General features: G+C 45.8%; 1 protein-coding gene across 9 annotated transcripts in view; it reads left to right on the forward strand.

Annotated features, from left to right (window-relative positions):
* Nucleotides 1–20,028, forward strand: part of LOC134932110 (bone morphogenetic protein 7-like) — a 277,636-nt gene that overhangs the window by 11,484 nt on the left and 246,124 nt on the right. Inside the window, exon 1 of one of the 9 annotated variants that reach the window (XM_063926195.1) lies at nt 11,725–11,823. The exons of the other annotated variants lie outside the window; for them this stretch is intronic. The gene's annotated coding sequence lies outside the window, so the exon portion shown is untranslated. Of the gene's footprint in view, nt 1–11,724; nt 11,824–20,028 lie in introns of those variants that run through there. 9 annotated transcript variants of the gene reach the window in all.

Genomic DNA, 20,028 nt, shown 5'->3' on the forward strand with positions numbered 1-20,028 from the left:
AAAGCACCATTTCTGAATACCACAAACAATTCGTTCTCGGACTAGTTAATTTCCTGATTGGGCTTAAAATCGCCTCATCCCCATCTACCTACCTACCCCCCCCCCCCCCCCCCCCCCCCCCCACACACACACACACACACACACACACACACACACACACACACACACACACACACACACACACATCTCTCAGGCTTATTTCCCCATCCTCCTCCATGTCTCGACCCCTGTGCCTCTCTCTGGATCAGCCCCCTTCCCTAGTGTCATCTCTCAGCCTACCCCCCCCCCCCAAGCCCCACGATTCTCCACCTCATCCTCACCATCCCTTTTTGTCTCTCTGCCTCACCCCACTGTCCCCTGCGTCTCCCCCATGACTTCTGGCCTCATCCTCTCTACCTCTGTGTCTCTGCCTCATCCCCCAATATCTTTCAGCCTAATTCCCCTATGACTCTCTCTGCATCGTATCCCCTCCTCTTCCCTCCCTCTAGGTCTCATTGTCACCTCCTCTGTGTTTGTGACATCACGAGCACTGTGCCAGGAACAAAATAACTTTATTGCACTGGCCATAAACTACCTGTTAAGGAGCACATGAACTGGACTGGGCTATAGCTAGGTATGTGTGTGGGGAGGGGGGGGGGGGGGGGGACACACAGCACATAGTGCTGCAGGCTAGGGGGCTCTGTTGGCGGCACTTGGCAATTATCTGTTTTAATTACTGTCACTTGCAGTTCCCCCTTTTTGAAGCCCAACATCTTCTGACCGTCTCTGTCTCCTACCCTGACCCCTTCTGTCACTAATACCTATATGACACTTATTAACTTAACTTGAGATTTCTTTGGTATTCAGTCACACTGTCCTTTATTACATTTCAAGATGCTGACATGCGTGGGATTCAAACCCATTGCCTGTGGCATTGCAGTCAATCTATTCATTGAGCTACTGTCCTAACATAGAAAGCTAGAGACTTCTATTTAAAGCTTACCTTGTAGTTTGAAAAAAAATAGCAGCATTGTGACTGAGCATATCTATGTAGTGTGTGTGTGGCTGGAAAGAATTGGATGGGTGGCTGCACACGACATAGATCTGCTTAATTGCAATGATTTATTTGTACAAAGTGCCAGTAACTTCATGTAGTATTCATAGTTTTTATGCAGGATCAAATAGCTCAATGAGTAGGGTGTTTGATTAGAATTCAACAGGTTATATGTTTGAATCCTGGGTATGGCAGTATATTGAAATGTGTTACTTAATAAAGGGTATTGTATCTGAATAACAACAAGCTCTCGCGTTAAGTTCATGAATGTGGTATATAAGTGTGTGTTTTATATATGTGGGAAGGGGCATCCTAGTATGGGCTTTCTGTGGGATCAATCTTGTCATGGCCCTTTGCCACGAGGCATGTGTCTTATGTCCCTATCGGAACAAAATGAGGGAGGGGGGCGCCAATGCTCTCTCTGGCACAGAGCGCCAAAAATTCTAGTTATGGCTCTAGAACTGGACTCCTTCCTAAGGGGCTGGGGCCTCTCAGAATTTGGGCCATTGTACAAGCATCCCCTGCCATCAGTCCTGCAAAAACAACCAAAAGGCTTGCTTATATCTGATCGACTTTTAACAGAAGGAATCCACACAGTCCAAAATTAATTGGCCAAATGTATTTCAGATTAAAATCTTTGAGGGGGTTTTTGTGTTGGTTTTTTTTAATCATTAGATACTACTTAAATGTCACTTGTATTGTACAATCTTTTGCCTGCCCCCAGATAATAAGTGCTGCACAACTAGCCATGTCTGACAGTATGTGGAGGCATCATGCTTGAGTGCGAAGGACACAACAGGACATAGATTTTATCTGGTTAAATAGTGACAGGTAGCAGCTGAGAATAACATTTTGCAAGATGTGCTCTGCATAATACAATGTAAATCATTCTAAGCAATGACATAGCCATCAATTCTGAATGCATCACTTGGTATGAGAAGTCAGAGGGTTTATAGTGTTCCAGCATTGCTTCTAGACAAAGATAAAATGTTATACCTTAGAAAGCAATAGGGAATGACGGATGTACTGTATTTTATGTGTACTATGAATTGTGATGGCATTTTTAATGACAAGAATTTGTGCATCTATAGTACATGTTTATGTAATGCTATATATTGGTAATGCCATTATTATTATTAAAAAAAAAATGTGTGTATATATATATATTTTATTTATTTATTTTATTTATTTATTTATTTTATTTATTTTTGTGTGTTCCATTAACCACAGAAAAGGGGGAAGGGTATTCTGTATTACATATACCGAATACCCCTCCCAGAAAGGAATATACAAAAAGGGAAGGAGTCAAGAACCATGGCTTCAATTCCATCAATACATACATAGAAGCCATAAAAGTACATGTCACATATACAGCAAGTGCTAGGTAAAAACGCAGGAGTGGCTGGAGAAACGGGGGAGTGGCTGGCCGAACGCAGGGCGTGTTTGTGACGTCAAACCAGGAACTAAACGGACTGAGGTGATCGCAATCTAGGAGTAGGTCTGGAGCTACTCAGAAATTGCAAGGAATTATTTAGTAGCAGTTCTGCTAATCTTTCGTTCGCAATTCTGCTAAGCTAAGATACACTCCCAGAGGGCGGCAGCCTAGCGTGTGCAATGCTGCTAAAAGCAGCTAGTGAGCGAACAACTCGGAATGAGGGCCATTGTGTTTATCCAGTTTAGGCCAAAAGGTTGCACCGAGGTAGCTGGATGACTAAGCTAAGTGACAGCAGTGGGCAGCAAACACGTGGCAGTTAGTATATTTTTAAATGCTGTAATCATCTGATAAAAGTATTTTAAAATTAGGATTAAGTTCTTCTGTTCCTCAAAGATATCTTTGACATGCAGAAGGTTAGTTTATATTAATTTACATTTAGTTAATTTTATAATTATTAAAAATATTAATTTGAATTAATCACAATGTGGTGATAAGAAGAATTATGAAAATAGAACAATAAGTTATATTGCTGTAACATAAGAATATGAGCTACGGACACAGCACCCTGAAATGGACGGAGCTTGCCTGGATATATACCGGGAGGATACAGCACATAATTATTAATTTAAATAAAAATCTCTTTTTTTTTTTTTTCTTTTTTTTTTTAATTACAGAGCAGCGGTTACAATGTTGCACAAATGAGTCAGAAATATAATATATTATTACGCACTGCAGTTTAACTTTACCAATGGTGTCGCACAATATGTGTATGAGTAGGAAATAATATACTGCAGTCTGACCGGCAGTGTCACAGTACTTGTGAAAATAAAATAAAAATTCTATAGTTCACTAGGGTACTACCCAAACAAAAAACCCAAAATGTAATGGGTACAGGAGGGGTAAAGTTTGTGAAGTAGAGGGAAAGGCAGAACCGAGAGGAGGCTTCACTGAATGCAGGATGGTTCGGTAGACTGAAATACCATGATCCAAGTGGTACGGGGTGTTCATGAGCAGGCTCTAATGGCTGTAGTAGCAGTACAGGTACTGAGGCAAGCCAGGAGGAGCGTAAGCACAAGGGGAGCATACTCCTTTGTGGGACTGAAGATCACTTAGGAAGGCTTGGACCAGTTCACTATGAGTTATACTCAAGATTCTGGGAGCACAGAGCACTAGCATGCAGACTAGCTGCAGTATACATTATACTGGCACCTGTGAATTGCCGGCCCCAAAAGTACCATCAGCCTGCCTGTGATTGGCCACTGGGGTCAGCTGCAACACTAAGGCACCGGATTGGTCTACACTGCCGTGTGACCTAATCCACGATGGTGGCACCCAGGACCCAGAGTTGCTGGAGCTCAGCCACAGCCTACCGCACAGCATAACTCACCCTGCCACCGAGCCGCTGATCTCTGCTGATAGCATGCCACCACTGACAACTGGTAGCACCTGCCAATCGCCACCCGCGCTGCCGTAGAAGGGACCCCGCCACATTGCCTGAACCAGTAAGCTCCGCCCCCGCACTACAGGGCTGCCCGTGACAAGCCTCAATACGCACAATGATGTTAAGACAACCTCAGCTTTCATGAGACAATCTGGTAGCATCTGCTAACACTCCTCCACTAACATGTTTAGGCCCCTTTGAGGCCTTGACAAAGGCCTCAAGGGGGGGCTTAAACATGTTAATGGTTTAAAAAAAACAACACAAAATTACAGTCCAGGTCACACTAATAGGCCAGAATCACTATTGTGACACTTGGGGTAAGTATCACGGGGAAAGTTCCAATTTACAGGTAAGCATTAGGGAGTACGTTTATCTGGCAATTCACAATATAGTTCAAATTACCATTGGCACAGACCTTAATTACACAGTTGCTCCTTAGTAGTTTTTATTTAGCTGGAACGCTTCTGGGTAACCTTTTTTTCTACTGTAAAGCTTAGCAGTAGTTATCACAATTTCTAATAACACTTTGTGCATGCAATACACATTACCACAAAACATTGCAGAATGTATTATCCATCACCAACAATCTTAACGAACTAATAAAAGCAACAAAATTAATAACATAGATATTGCATTACTAGTGGGGCTCCATGTACTTGTTTCTGTCCATTTAAATAGTTCATGTTGCAGAACTCGGTCATAATAGCTATAGCTCCTTATTCAGTGATCACAGTTTTGAAAGTTCACAGTCTTATATAAAATGTGTAGCTCTTGCAGGACTAGACTGACTGAAATACAAAGAGCAAGACCACAGTCAGACAGCCTTGCTACCCTGTAACTACCTCCATATAACTTCTGTGACAAAAGTATCTGTCCTTAGCTGACAGTTTCCCTGTACAGCTGTGTGACAGTGACGTCTAAATTGCGAGTCGAGAGAGAGTAAGTACTAGAGATGAGCGGGTTCGGTTTCTCTGAATCCGAACCCGCCAGAACTTCATGTTTTTTTTTCACGGGTCCGAGCGACTCGGATCTTCCCGCCTTGCTCGGTTAACCCGAGCGCGCCCGAACGTCATCATGACGCTGTCGGATTCTCGCGAGGCTCGGATTCTATCGCGAGACTCGGATTCTATATAAGGAGCCGCGCGTCGTCGCCATTTTCACACGTGCATTGAGATTGATAGGGAGAGGACGTGGCTGGCGTCCTCTCCATTTAGATTATAAGAGACTGAGAGAGATTTACTGGAGCTGACTAGGAGGAGTACTGTTACTGTAGAAGTGTAGAGATTGAGTGGAGAGAGTTTACTAGTGAGGACAGTGCAGTTTACTTTATAATCCGTTCTCTGCCTGAAAAAAGCGATACACAGCACACAGTGACTCAGTCACATACCATATCTGTGTGCACTGCTCAGGCTCAGGCCAGTGTGCTGCATCATCTATTATCTATATATAATATTATATATATCTGTCTGACTGCTCAGCTCACACAGCTTATAATTGTGGGGGAGACTGGGGAGCACTACTGCAGTGCCAGTTATAGGTTATAGCAGGAGCACATAATATATTATATAGTGAGTGACCACCAGACACACAGTGCAGTTTATTTAATATATCCGTTCTCTGCCTGAAAAAAGCGATACACACAGTGACTCAGTCAGTCACATACCATATCTGTGTGCACTGCTCAGGCTCAGGCCAGTGTGCTGCATCATCTATATATATTATATATCTGTCTGACTGCTCAGCTCACACAGCTTATAATTGTGGGGGAGACTGGGGAGCACTACTGCAGTGCCAGTTATAGGTTATAGCAGGAGCCAGGAGTACATATTATATTAAAATTAAACAGTGCACACTTTTGCTGCAGGAGTGCCACTGCCAGTGTGACTGACCAGTGACCTGACCACACTGACCACCAGTATAGTTAGTAGTATACTTATATTGTGATTGCCTGAAAAAGTTACACTCGTCGTGTGACTTCACTTGTGTGTTTTTTTTTTTTTTATTCTATAAAAATAAAACTCATTCTGCTGACAGACAGTGTCCAGCAGGTCCGTCATTATATAATATATACCTGTCCGGCTGCAGTAGTGATATATATATATTTTTTATATCATTTATCATCCAGTCGCAGCAGACACAGTACGGTAGTTCACGGCTGTGGCTACCTCTGTGTCTCTGCACTCGGCAGGCAGTCCGTCCATAATTGTAATACCACCTAACCGTGGATTTTTTTCATTCTTCTTTATACATACATAGTTACATAGACATCTTCTCTTTATCAACCAGTCTATATTAGCTGCAGACACAGTACAGTACGGTAGTTCACGGCTGTGGCTACCTCTGTGTCTGCACTCGGCAGGCAGTCCGTCCATAATTGTATACCACCTAACCGTGGTTTTTTTTCATTCTTCTTTATACATACATAGTTACATAGACATCTTCTCTTTATCAACCAGTCTATATTAGCTGCAGACACAGTACAGTACGGTAGTTCACGGCTGTGGCTACCTCTGTGTCTGCACTCGGCAGGCAGTCCGTCCATAATTGTATACCACCTAACCGTGGTTTTTTTTCAGTCTTCTTTATACATACATAGTTACATAGACATCTTCTCTTTATCAACCAGTCTATATTAGCTGCAGACACAGTACAGTACGGTAGTTCACGGCTGTGGCTACCTCTGTGTCTGCACTCGGCAGGCAGTCCATAATTGTATACTAGTATCCATCTCCATTGTTTACCTGAGGTGCCTTTTAGTTGTGCCTATTAAAATATGGAGAACAAAAATGTTGAGGTTCCAAAATTAGGGAAAGATCAAGATCCACTTCCACCTCGTGCTGAAGCTGCTGCCACTAGTCATGGCCGAGACGATGAAATGCCAGCGACGTCGTCTGCCAAGGCCGATGCCCAATGTCATAGTACAGAGCATGTCAAATCCAAAACACCAAATATCAGAAAAAAAAGGACTCCAAAACCTAAAATAAAATTGTCGGAGGAGAAGCGTAAACTTGCCAATATGCCATTTACAACACGGAGTGGCAAGGAACGGCTGAGGCCCTGGCCTATGTTCATGGCTAGTGGTTCAGCTTCACATGAGGATGGAAGCACTCAGCCTCTCGCTAGAAAAATGAAAAGACTCAAGCTGGCAAAAGCAGCACAGCAAAGAACTGTGCATTCTTCGAAATCCCAAATCCACAAGGAGAGTCCAATTGTGTCGGTTGCGATGCCTGACCTTCCCAACACTGGACGTGAAGAGCATGCGCCTTCCACCATTTGCACGCCCCCTGCAAGTGCTGGAAGGAGCACCCGCAGTCCAGTTCCTGATAGTCAGATTGAAGATGTCAGTGTTGAAGTACACCAGGATGAGGAGGATATGGGTGTTGCTGGCGCTGGGGAGGAAATTGACCAGGAGGATTCTGATGGTGAGGTGGTTTGTTTAAGTCAGGCACCCGGGGAGACACCTGTTGTCCGTGGGAGGAATATGGCCGTTGACATGCCAGGTGAAAATACCAAAAAAATCAGCTCTTCGGTGTGGAGGTATTTCACCAGAAATGCGGACAACAGGTGTCAAGCCGTGTGTTCCCTTTGTCAAGCTGTAATAAGTAGGGGTAAGGACGTTAACCACCTCGGAACATCCTCCCTTATACGTCACCTGCAGCGCATTCATAATAAGTCAGTGACAAGTTCAAAAACTTTGGGTGACAGCGGAAGCAGTCCACTGACCAGTAAATCCCTTCCTCTTGTAACCAAGCTCACGCAAACCACCCCACCAACTCCCTCGGTGTCAATTTCCTCCTTCCCCAGGAATGCCAATAGTCCTGCAGGCCATGTCACTGGCAATTCTGACGAGTCCTCTCCTGCCTGGGATTCCTCCGATGCATCCTTGCGTGTAACGCCTACTGCTGCTGGCGCTGCTGTTGTTGCCGCTGGGAGTCGATGGTCATCCCAGAGGGGAAGTCGTAAGCCCACTTGTACTACTTCCAGTAAGCAATTGACTGTTCAACAGTCCTTTGCGAGGAAGATGAAATATCACAGCAGTCATCCTACTGCAAAGCGGATAACTGAGGCCTTGACAACTATGTTGGTGTTAGACGTGCGTCCGGTATCCGCCGTTAGTTCACAGGGAACTAGACAATTTATTGAGGCAGTGTGCCCCCGTTACCAAATACCATCTAGGTTCCACTTCTCTAGGCAGGCGATACCGAGAATGTACACGGACGTCAGAAAAAGACTCACCAGTGTCCTAAAAAATGCAGTTGTACCCAATGTCCACTTAACCACGGACATGTGGACAAGTGGAGCAGGGCAGGGTCAGGACTATATGACTGTGACAGCCCACTGGGTAGATGTATGGACTCCCGCCGCAAGAACAGCAGCGGCGGCACCAGTAGCAGCATCTCGCAAACGCCAACTCTTTCCTAGGCAGGCTACGCTTTGTATCACCGCTTTCCAGAATACGCACACAGCTGAAAACCTCTTACGGCAACTGAGGAAGATCATCGCGGAATGGCTTACCCCAATTGGACTCTCCTGTGGATTTGTGGCATCGGACAACGCCAGCAATATTGTGTGTGCATTAAATATGGGCAAATTCCAGCACGTCCCATGTTTTGCACATACCTTGAATTTGGTGGTGCAGAATTTTTTAAAAAACGACAGGGGCGTGCAAGAGATGCTGTCGGTGGCCAGAAGAATTGCGGGACACTTTCGGCGTACAGGCACCACGTACAGAAGACTGGAGCACCACCAAAAACTACTGAACCTGCCCTGCCATCATCTGAAGCAAGAAGTGGTAACGAGGTGGAATTCAACCCTCTATATGCTTCAGAGGTTGGAGGAGCAGCAAAAGGCCATTCAAGCCTATACAATTGAGCACGATATAGGAGGTGGAATGCACCTGTCTCAAGTGCAGTGGAGAATGATTTCAATGTTGTGCAAGGTTCTGATGCCCTTTGAACTTGCCACACGTGAAGTCAGTTCAGACACTGCCAGCCTGAGTCAGGTCATTCCCCTCATCAGGCTTTTGCAGAAGAAGCTGGAGGCATTGAAGAAGGAGCTAAAAGGGAGCGATTCCGCTAGGCATGTGGGACTTGTGGATGGAGCCCTTAATTCGCTTAACAAGGATTCACGGGTGGTCAATCTGTTGAAATCAGAGCACTACATTTTGGCCACCGTGCTCGATCCTAGATTTAAAGCCTACCTTGGATCTCTCTTTCCGGCAGACACAAGTCTGCTGGGGTTGAAAGACCTGCTGGTGAGAAAATTGTCAAGTCAAGCGGAACGCGACCTGTCAACATCTCCTCCTTCACATTCTCCCGCAACTGGGGGTGCGAGGAAAAGGCTCAGAATTCCGAGCCCACCCACTGGCGGTGATGCAGGGCAGTCTGGAGCGACTGCTGATGCTGACATCTGGTCCGGACTGAAGGACCTGACAACGATTACGGACATGTCGTCTACTGTCACTGCATATGATTCTCTCAACATTGATAGAATGGTGGAGGATTATATGAGTGACCGCATCCAAGTAGGCACGTCACACAGTCCGTACTTATACTGGCAGGAAAAAGAGGCAATTTGGAGGCCCTTGCACAAACTGGCTTTATTCTACCTAAGTTGCCCTCCCACAAGTGTGTACTCCGAAAGAGTGTTTAGTGCCGCCGCTCACCTTGTCAGCAATCGGCGTACGAGGTTACATCCAGAAAATGTGGAGAAGATGATGTTCATTAAAATGAATTATAATCAATTCCTCCGCGGAGACATTGACCAGCAGCAATTGCCTCCACAAAGTACACAGGGAGCTGAGATGGTGGATTCCAGTGGGGACGAATTGATAATCTGTGAGGAGGGGGATGTACACGGTGATATATCGGAGGGTGAAGATGAGGTGGACATCTTGCCTCTGTAGAGCCAGTTTGTGCAAGGAGAGATTAATTGCTTCTTTTTTGGGGGGGGTCCAAACCAACCCGTCATATCAGTCACAGTCGTGTGGCAGACCCTGTCACTGAAATGATGGGTTGGTTAAAGTGTGCATGTCCTGTTTTTGTTTATACAACATAAGGGTGGGTGGGAGGGCCCAAGGACAATTCCATCTTGCACCTCTTTTTTCTTTTCTTTTTCTTTGCATCATGTGCTGATTGGGGAGGGTTTTTTGGAAGGGACATCCTGCGTGACACTGCAGTGCCACTCTTAGATGGGCCCGGTGTTTGTGTCGGCCACTAGGGTCGCTAATCTTACTCACACAGTCAGCTACCTCATTGCGCCTCTTTTTTTCTTTGCGTCATGTGCTGTTTGGGGAGGGTTTTTTGGAAGGGACATCCTGCGTGACACTGCAGTGCCACTCCTAGATGGGCCCGGTGTTTGTGTCGGCCACTAGGGTCGCTAATCTTACTCACACGGCTACCTCATTGCGCCTCTTTTTTTCTTTGCGTCATGTGCTGTTTGGGGAGGGTTTTTTGGAAGGGACATCCTGCGTGACACTGCAGTGCCACTCCTAGATGGGCCCGGTGTTTGTGTCGGCCACTAGGGTCGCTAATCTTACTCACACAGCTACCTCATTGCGCCTCTTTTTTTCTTTGCGTCATGTGCTGTTTGGGGAGGGTTTTTAGGAAGGGCCATCCTGCGTGACACTGCAGTGCCACTCCTAGATGGGCCCGGTGTTTGTGTCGGCCACTAGGGTCGCTAATCTTACTCACACAGCTACCTCATTGCGCCTCTTTTTTTCTTTGCGTCATGTGCTGTTTGGGGAGGGTTTTTTGGAAGGGACATCCTGCGTGACACTGCAGTGCCACTCCTAGATGGGCCCGGTGTTTGTGTCGGCCACTAGGGTCGCTTATCTTACTCACACAGCGACCTCGGTGCAAATTTTAGGACTAAAAATAATATTGTGAGGTATTCAGAATAGACTGAAAATGAGTGTAAATTATGGTTTTTGAGGTTAATAATACTTTGGGATCAAAATGACCCCCAAATTCTATGATTTAAGCTGTTTTTTAGTGTTTTTTGAAAAAAACACCCGAATCCAAAACACACCCGAATCCGACAAAAAAAATTCGGTGAGGTTTTGCCAAAACGCGTTCGAACCCAAAACACGGCCGCGGAACCGATCCCAAAACCAAAACACAAAACCCGAAAAATTTCAGGCGCTCATCTCTAGTAAGTACTGTATCACTATGCTCCCTGCAATGCTGATGCTCCTTTAACTACAGTTTAACAACTGCAGTCAATTAATAGTGTCCTTGGATAAAACTAGCTGCTGTTGCATTTATAAAGTACTTATGCAGCTTTATGTTCCAAAACTATGCTTGCCTGTAGCATTTGAGCTAAGATACAATGTAAGCAGCTGAACTGTCTTTTGTCCCTGTGGAAGTTTGATGTGTGGATAGTGCAGCAGTGTTACCGACCTGTGTTACAAGGGTTAGGTTGGCCTCAATTAACCATCATAAGCTGACCTCTGTCTGCAGCTGCAGCAAGACACTGTCTCTGCTCCTCCCACCGTTTGTTACTCCAAAGCAGGACAACCTCCAGGGCTGTCCTTCAAAAGTGAGGGTAGGCTGCGTGGCCTAGTTTCCAGCTACAGTCAGTAGAGCCCATCACTGTTCTGCTCTGTCAGATGCCTGTCATCCAGCACCATTGGAAGCAGTAATACCAGCCTCCTGTGGGGATTCCACTGATTGGCAGCTACAATGAAGATCTCCGGTCACCAGGAATAGAATCTGGCTTTTCATAAGCTGTAGAGCACTCCTGTCACACACCAGCAGCTGCCTCTGCTCAAAGTTGCTGCTCTGAGTCCTCCTAAGATGGCTGCTGCCCAACTGCCAACTGTCTCTGAAGACTGCTGCAACTGCCACTGCACAAGCTGTCTCTCTCTCTCTGGTATCAACAGTGTCGGACTGGAGCATGAAGGGCCCACGGGGGGTATGTAGTGGTAGTGGCCCATGATTAGAGGTGTGGCCATCCTCCAAAGGGGGTGTGGCCAGCCACCACAGAGGTTTGGCTAACCATTATAGAGTTCCTGGTCTGGACTCCTTGATTATTTATATAGTAATTAATCTGGCACATTATCATGCATGCACTAGCATTAATGACAGCAATGTACTGTAGAGAATACATCATCCTGTGCAGTATAAGGTAACATATGTATAATATATAATTCAAGTGCACAGTCTAGAACCAGATCCCTAGAGGAGGAGGGAGCCCCAGGCAGTGGGGCCTACCGGTGGTTTCCCCTGTACCCCTGTGGGCCAGTCCGAGCCTGGGTATCAATACGCCTTTTGCTTATTGGTCAGTGTCCCCATGCCAGACACAGCACTCAGGGCACAGGTAGGCCTATTCCTGCTGTAAATTTAATAGTGTCCAGTCAGGGATGCACTCAGCAGGGGAAGGAGCTCAAAAGACACACTACAGCTCGTGGCAGCTATGATTGGGTGCCACATTCTCCACACATGCTGGCTTCACTGGGTGCTTAGTCCCTTTATTATACACTGACACCAATGCATGTCGTGGCCATCGTGTGTGTATGTATGTGTGTATATATGTATATATATATATATATATATATATATATATACACACACACTATAAATAAGGCACTCCACAGTAAATGGACAAGGGGAGAAGGTTCTTTTGGTGGGGTGCCACACTAATTCTATATAAAAATGACCATTAGAGATGGAAAAAAAGTTATTCTTTAATCTAGGTGCATTAAGACTAGGGCATCTCAACAGTCTTTTCGAAGGAAGGAAAAAGTTATGGTTAAGATGGTAGCAATCCTGAACAATGCTATTTCCCTTGTGATGGCAATTCTTTGTGTAAATATCATTCTCCGTATTCTAAATTCTAGAACTATACAAACTCACTGTCCTCTGTCTGGAAGGAACCATTGTTTTTTTTAAGTCTCATCTAGCACCAGTCCATGTAATCTGTTGCTTGGACCCATAGGCGTGCGCAGAACATTTTATTAGGGGGTGCACTGTCGAAGGGGTGTGTTTGGCACCACCTACTGGGCATGTCTAGCACCGCCTATTGGCACTCAAAGCAATATAAACATATGCCCCCAGCGGTGCCAGATACACACTTGCCCCCAGCGGTGCCAGATACACACTTGCCCCCGTTTGTGCTCACCCTCCTCTGTTGCCAGTGACGCTGATTTCCGTCTCTGACGCTGAGTGGAGGAGAGCGCAGTGCGTGTCTCTCCTCTGCCTCACTTCAGTGAGTCGCTGGCTGTCTCCGGTGGCAATTTGAAATATGGCGCTGGCTTGTGAGCCAGTCAAGAGCTGGTCTGCGTGCTCTGATTGGTTGACAGCCAAGAGACATTGTAAATGACTGCCGGAGACTGGGACACACAGTGAGGGGCAGGAGAGACGCGCGCAGCACTCTCCTCCCTTCAAGTTCAGCATCAGACTGAGACGGGAATCGGCGGCAGCAGCAACAAGCGTGCGGGGATGCCGGACATTAGGGGGTGCCTGTGCGCACAAGGCACCCCCTGTGCGCACGCCTTTGCTTGGACCACACACACACCCTGCCTGCAGCTACTGTATAACAGAACACATCCACCACCACCAGCAGCAGCAGCCACATGGGCTGCAGTGTCCCCACCAGTGGAATTATCACAGTAGTGACCTCCAGGCTGTGAGTTGCGGAGTTAGGTAATCCTTGGCATTCTGCAGATTACCCCATCTCGATAATGGGCAGTGCTTCAGTTAAGTACTTTTACTATAGCTATAAGAGTATATATCACAGTTTCAGGGCATCAATGGCAAATCATCATCCTATGGTAAAATATTTGTACTCCATGCTGCTTATTTAAGATGTCAAGCCTCATATAAAAAAAAAAAAAAAAAAAAAAATATATATATATATATATATATAATCCTGTACATAAATACTTGCACACCCTTTTCTTTGTATATAAGGTGCTCCTTAAGTTCTGTACCATTACAGTCCAGATAAATATAAAGGTTTGTAGAGAAGGGCACTCAATCCAGATTTGAAAAAAATTGTCTTTTAATATCACCCAACCAGGGCACTTAAAAAGGTGAAATACAGATTGCGGTGGCTCAGCATGAGATAATTTGAGATATTTATCCACAAAACATTGGCGTATCCACGCCTAAGTAATCATATCCATAGCAAGCGTATCATAATCATAGGGATACAAGTGGTAACTTAGCTGTCCGTCGACCTCGGTCACTAAATGACCGTTCAAGACCATAACATCATGTCACTGTCACCCCGCCAAAGTATAGAGCCATCTATGTATGAACACCCACAAGTCACACTTAATATATCACCCAAAGTAAATTAAGAGAATAAGAGAACTACTTACAGGTGTGCTGGTCGCAAGGTCCATTGCTCCCGGCGTGCGTTCCACCCATTTGCGCATGCGCCAACATGTATCTCAGTAATGCTCACAGGAAACGGAAACCTTTGCGTACCACTATCCACGGCGTGCGTTCCAAAAGCCGTCACGTCACTTCCGGTGACGTGCGGTGGGCGCACCACAGTCAGGAGGAATACTAGAGTCACCATGGAGTAATGGACCTTGCGACCAGGACGTGGATGACAGGGCGGTGATGAGCGGGCGGTAGCCTGTCTCTCATGACGCCCTGTCACCATGGTGACTCTAGTATTCCTCCTGACTGTGGTGCGCCCACCGCACGTCACCGGAAGTGACGTGACGGCTTTTGGAACGCACGCCGTGGATAGTGGTACGCATATACATATACACCTTATACACACAGCCTGAAGGTCATTTTAGCCAATATTTGTAATAACTTTGTGCGTTAAACAAAGTGTGTGTACATTCACACAATTCATTTATGTTTCATATACACCTTGTACACACAGCCTGAAGGTCATTTAATACAATATTTTTAATAACTTTGTGTATTAAACATAGTTTGTGTACAATGAGCCATCCGAAAACAAAGGTTTCACTATCTCACTCTCACTAAAAAGAAAATCCGTAATTTGGAATATTCTGAATATTTGGATATGGGATACTCAACCTGTGTGTGTGTGTGTGTGTGTGTGTGTATGTATGTATAGGTGTATGTATATGTATGTGTGTGTGTGTATATGTGTGTATATATATATATATATATATATATATATATATATATATATATATATATATATATATATATATATATTAATATCCATGATTTATGTATGATAACATTTTTAATGGAGGTGAAATTGGCAGCTTCAGTAGGAAAACACGAGTGGCAATAGACATGCCCATAGGTGGCATGGGACACGCCCTTTAGACAGAGCATGACATGGCATGCAGCACATTCTGCTACCAACTTTAATCTCCCTGGAACTAGTTCTCAAAAATTTGCACGTATGCTTTGAGTGCTAGAAGCAGCATACCAAATTAACTGCATGGTAGTTTTAGTCGCCGAGACTGTGCAATTGTAATAGTGTCAGGGGGACCTGTGGGCAAAATAGATAAGTGTATGGTAGACTGGGTGTAGAAAAAGACTATTCGATGTGAGCATTATATTTAGTGATGAGCGGGTTCGGTTTCTCTGAAACCGAACCCCCCCCCGAACTTCACCTTGTTTACACGGGTACGAGGCAGGTTAGAACCTTCCCGCCTTGCTCGGCTAACCCGAGCGCGCCCGAACGTCATCATCCCGCTGTCGGATTCTCGCGAGATTCGGATTCTATATAATCAGCCGCGCGTCGCCGCCATTTTCACTCGTGCATTGGAGATGATGGGGAGAGGACGTGGCTGGCATCCTCTCCGTTTATTGTAGAAGACAGAACTTGATTCATTGGTTGTTTATTGCTTAATTGTGGGGAGGATTGGGGAGCAGCTGTTAGGAGGAGTACAGTGCAGAGTTTTGCTGATAAGTGACCACCAGTTTTTATCCGTTCTCTGCCTGAAAAAAACGCTCCATACCATATCTGTGCTCAGTGTGCTGCATAATATATCTGTGCTGAGTGCTCACACTGCTTAATTGTGGGGACTGGGGAGCAGCTATAGCAGGAGTACAGTGCAGAGTTTTGCTGACAGTGACCACCAGTATACGTTGTCTGCCTGAAAAACACTCCATATCTGTGCTCGGTGTGCTGCTTTATTGTGGGGACTGGGAGTGGGGACCACCAGTATAATTAATATTATATAGGAGGAGTACAGTGCAGAGTACACTGCTGTACCTACCTCTGTGTCGTCATCCATTAAGTATACTATCCATCTACATTCTATACCTGTGGTGCATTTTAGTTTTGCAGTTTGCTGACAGTGTCCACCAGTATACTATATATATACTTATAGCAGTACGGTAGGCCACTGCTGTACCTACCTCTGTGTCGTCACTCGTCATCCATTAAGTATACTATCCATCTACATTCTATACCTGTGGTGCATTTTAGACAGTTTTGCACAGTAAATATAGTAGTAGGCCACTGCTATTGATACTGGTATATAATTCCACACATTAAAAAATGGAGAACAAAAATGTGGAGGTTAAAGGGAAAGATCAAGATCCACTTCCACCTCGTGCTGAAGCTGCTGCCACTAGTCATGGCTGAGACGATGAAATGCCATCAACGTCGTTTGCCAAGGCCGATGCCCAATGTCCTAGTAGAGAGCATGTAAAATCCAAAATACAAAAGTTCAGTAAAATGACCCAAAAATCTAAATTAAAAGCGTCTGAGGACAAGCGTAAACTTGCCAATATGCCATTTACGACACGGAGTGGCAGGGAACGGCTGAGGCCCTGGCCCATGTTCATGGCTAGTGGTTCAGCTTCACATGAGGATGGAAGCACTCATCCTCTCGCTAGAAAAAAGAAAAGACTAAAGCTGGCAAAAGCACAGCAAAGAACTGTGCGTTCTTCAAAATCACAAATCCCCAAGGAGAGTCCAATTGTGTCGGTTGCAATGCCTGACCTTCCCAACACTGGACGGGAAGAGCTTGCGCCTTCCACCATTTGCACGCCCCCTGCAAGTGCTGGAAGGAGCACCCACAGTCCAGTTCCTGATAGTCAAATTGAAGATGTCACTGTTGAAGTACACCAGGATGAGGATATGGGTGTTGCTGGGGAGGAAATTGACAAGGAGGATTCTGATGGTGAGGTGGTTTGTTTAATTCAGGCACCCGGGGAGACACCTGTTGTCCGTGGGAGGAATATGGCCATTGACATGCCTGGTCAAAATACAAAAAAAAATCAGCTCTCCGGTGTGGAATTATTTCAACACAAATGCGGACAACAGGTGTCAAGCCATGTGTTGCCTTTGTCAAGCTGTAATAAGTAGGGGTAAGGACGTTAACCACCTCAGAACATCCTCCCTTATACGTCACCTGCAGCGCATTCATCATAAGTCAGTGACAAGTTCAAAAACTTTGGGTGACAGCGGAAGCAGTCCACTGACCACTAAATCCCTTCCTCTTGTAACCAAGCTCCTGCAAACCACACCACCAACTCCCTCAGTGTCAATTTCCTCCTTAACCAGGAAAGCCAATAGTCCTGCAGGCCATGTAACTGTCAAGTCTGACGAGTCCTCTCCTGCCTGGGATTCCTCCGATGCATCCTTGAGTGTAACGCCTACTGCTGCTGGCGCTGCTGTTGCTGCTGGGAGTCGATCGTCATCCAAGAGGGGAAGTCGGAAGACCACTTGTACTACTTCCAGTAAGCAATTGACTGTCCAACAGTCCTTTGCGAGGAAGATGAAATATCACAGCAGTCATCCTGCTGCAAAGCAAATAACTCAGGCCTTGGCAGCCTGGGCGGTGAGAAACGTGGTTCCGGTATCCATCGTTAATTCAGAGGCAACTATAGACTTGATTGAGGTACTGTGTCCCCGGTACCAAATACCATCTAGGTTCCATTTCTCTAGGCAGGCGATACCGAAAATGTACACAGACCTCAGAAAGACTCACCAGTGTCCTAAAAAATGCAGTTGTACCCAATGTCCACTTAACCACGGACATGTGGACAAGTGGAGCAGGGCAGACTCAGGACTATATGACTGTGACAGCCCACTGGGTAGATGTATTGCCTCCCGCAGCAAGAACAGCAGCGGCAGCACCAGTAGCAGCATCTCGCAAACGCCAACTCGTTCATAGGCAGGCTACGCTTTGTATCGCCGCTTTCCAGAATAGGCACACAGCTGACAACCTCTTACGGCAACTGAGGAAGATCATCGCAGAATGGCTTACCCCAATTGGACTCTCCTAGGGATTTGTGACATCGGACAACGCCAGCAATATTGTGCGTGCATTACATCTGGGCAAATTCCAGCACGTCCCATGTTTTGCACATACATTGAATTTGGTGGTGCAGAATTATTTAAAAAAACGACAGGGGCATGCAAGAGATGCTGTCGGTGGCCCGAAGAATTGCGGGCCACTTTCGGCATTCAGCCACCGCGTACAGAAGACTGGAGCACCACCAAACATTCCTGAACCTGCCCTGCCATCATCTGAAGCAAGAGGTGGTAACAAGGTGGAATTCAACCCTCTATATGCTTCAGAGGATGGAGGAGCAGCAAAAGGCCATTCAAGCCTATACATCTGCCCACGATATAGGCAAAGGAGGGGGAATGCACCGGACTCCAGCGCAGTGGAGAATGATTTCAACATTGTGCAAGGTTCTGCAACCCTTTGAACTTGCCACACGTGAAGTCGGTTCAGACACTGCCAGCCTGAGTCAGGTCATTCCCCTTATCAGGCTTTTGCAGAAGAAGCTGGAGACATTGAAGGAGGAGCTAAAATAGAGCGATTCCGCTAGGCATGTGGGACTTGTGGAATGAGCCCTTAATTCGCTTAACCAGGATTCACGGGTGGTCAATCTGTTGAAATCAGAGCACTACATTTTGGCCACCGTGCTCGATCCTAGATTTAAAACCTACGTTATATCTCTTTCCGGCAGACACAAGTCTGCAGAGGTTCAAAGACCTGCTGATGAGAAAATTGTCAAGTCAAGCGGAACGTGACCCGTCAACATCTCCTCCTTCACATTCTCCCGCAACTGGGGGTGCGAGGAAAAGGCTAAGAATTCCTAGCCCACCCGCTGGCGGTGATGCAGGGCAGTCTGGAGCGAGTGCTGACATCTGGTCCAGACTGAAGGACCTGCCAATGATTACTGACATGTTGTCTACTGTCACTGCATATGATTCTCTCACCATGGAAAGAATGGTGGAGGATTATATGAGTGACCGCATCCAAGTAGGCACGTCGGACAGTCTGTACGTATACTGGCAGGAAAAAGAGGCAATTTGGAGGTCCTTGCAGAAACTGGCTTTATTCTACCTAAGTTGCCCTCCCTCCAGTGTGTACTCCGAAAGAGTGTTTAGTGCAGCCGCTCACCTTGTCAGCAATCGGCGTACGAGGTTACTTCCAGAAAATGTGGAGAAGATGATGTTCATCAAAATGAATTATAATCAATTCCTCCGTGGAGACATTCACCAGCAGCAATTGCCTCCAGAAAGTACACGGGGACCTGAGATGGTGGATTCCAGTGGGGACGAATTAATAATCTGTGAGGAGGGGGATGTACACAGTGAAAGGGGTGAGGAATCGGAGGATGATGATGAGGTGGACATCTTGCCTCTGTAGAGCCAGTTTGTGCAAGGAGAGATTGATTGCTTCTTTTTTGGTGGGGGCACAAACCAACCAGTCATTTAAGTCACAGTCGTGTGGCAGACCCTGTCGCTGAAATGATGGGTTCGTTAAAGTGTGCATGTCCTGTTTATACAACATAAGGGTGGGTGGGAGGGCCCAAGGACAATTCCATCTTGCACCTCCTTTTTTTCTTTCATTTTTCTTTGCATCATGTGCTGTTTGGGGACATTTTTTTGGAAGGGCCATCCTGCCTGACACTGCAGTGCCACTCCTAGATGGGCCAGGTGTTTGTGTCGGCCACTTGTGTCGCTTAGCTTAGCCATCCAGCGACCTCGGTGCAAATTTTAGGACTAAAAATATTATTGTGAGGTGTTCAGAATAGACTGGAAATGAGTGGAAATTATGGTTATTGAGGTTAATAATACTATGGGATCAAAATGACCCCCAAATTCTATGATTTAAGCTGTTTTTTAGGGTTTTTTGAAAAAAACACCCGAATCCAAAACACACCCGAATCCGACAAAAAATTTTCGGTGAGGTTTTGC

The sequence above is a fragment of the Pseudophryne corroboree genome, chromosome 6 (genome assembly GCF_028390025.1).
Source record: "Pseudophryne corroboree isolate aPseCor3 chromosome 6, aPseCor3.hap2, whole genome shotgun sequence".
Classification (NCBI taxonomy): Eukaryota; Metazoa; Chordata; class Amphibia; order Anura; family Myobatrachidae; genus Pseudophryne; species Pseudophryne corroboree.